This window comes from Sphaerodactylus townsendi, linkage group LG04 (assembly GCF_021028975.2).
Source record: "Sphaerodactylus townsendi isolate TG3544 linkage group LG04, MPM_Stown_v2.3, whole genome shotgun sequence".
NCBI classification, from domain to species: Eukaryota; Metazoa; Chordata; class Lepidosauria; order Squamata; family Sphaerodactylidae; genus Sphaerodactylus; species Sphaerodactylus townsendi.
Window position 1 is genome coordinate 39,818,954 of NC_059428.1, and position 1,582 is coordinate 39,820,535.

Here is a 1,582-nt window from a genome sequence, read left to right on the forward strand (position 1 = left end):
CACTGTGTGTGTATGCTACTGTTCAGAGAGGATCAGTAAGGTTGCATTACTACTGCTGAAGGTACACACAAACAATAACAGCAAGGTTTTTTTTTCTATGGGTTGTATCTATATATGGGAACTAGGTCTCCTATTTTAGCAGGAGACTTCATTTTGCATTGGGTCCCCTTTCCCCACAATTTCTTCACAGGTCAGCCAGGGGAGCAATAAAGGGGACTTGCCTCTGGTTTTTTGCTTAGAAGTGACAGTAATACATCAGCATGATACCAGGGAGTCTGTTGCCACCCCCAAATTTCTCCCACAGTGTTGCCACCTGAATTCTAGAAATGCCATATCCCTTAAGCTGCCCAGTTTACCCAGCTAGAATCTCCTCAGTCATGCAAATATCCTGTCTCCATTTTATGGTAATTAAATTACTTTTTAGGTGCAGTGGTGGTTAGGGTTACCAATGTACCAAGAGAAGTGCTGGACTATGGCTGTAGAGATACAGCCCCAGATCAACACAATCTACATTGTCTTTCAGTCAAGTCTTCCACACATAGTTGTGGTACTGATTAAATGGAAGAGAAGCCATGCATACTACTCTGAGGTCTCTGCAGAATCAGTGAGATAAAAATTCATGATCCTTTAATTTAAAAACATAAAATATTTAAACTGGAACCCTTTCTCCTTGATGAAAATTGTCAAAGATCTAGTGGATAGCCTTTGAAATCTTCAAACTGGGTAAAAACAATGTTGTTGGAGAAAGCCATAACATGTTGTGTTGATTTACACAGATACGAAACTGTGTAATGGCAAGAAGGAGGCAACATTTGGAACAGAATGAATATTACCCCCCCCCCCCAAAAAAACCAGCACATCTTTACACATTAGGGAGATTCATTACTTCAGAAACAGCCCTTTTCAAGCTTGACTTCTCCTTCTCCTCTCTGACCTTGGAAAGACCCAAGTGGTATTTAAGACATAACAAAAGCACCTAAGGAAGACATATAGACTAAGAATTCTTTTTTGGGTGGGGAGGAGGGAGAGAGGGAACATACCAGCTTATTGGTCTGTTCAAGTTCAGCAACTATTGATACAATGGGTTCATGATGCTTGGCCCCAGATGCTCTGAAACTGTCTAATTTATCATACTTAACCAAGGGCTCCATCACAAGAGGAAAGGAGAGCCCTTGGTATGCCCTTCCATTCTAAGGAATTCCTACCATAATGGATTATGATCATTTTTAGAGTATTTAACATACCTTCTGACTATACCCATTTTTTGTTATGAGTATAGAACAAAGGAATAATATATTAGATCTTATATCAGATCTTGCCTATTGATTCTAATTTTGCTATTACAAATTTGCTATTATGAAATTCTGAACATTTCATAACTAGTGTGAAAGTTCACACACACATTTATAATATCTGTGAGTGAAAAGTTAATTGCTGGAGGTGGAGAGAAGAATTTAAAGTGAATATTTCTGATACTCTTCTATGATGTTACTGGATTATATGGACCTGCTTTACTCCATTAGTTTGTTATTTAACGCTCCCAACCACTTGTTCCTTTAACTGTAAACAAGCATTGAAAGTA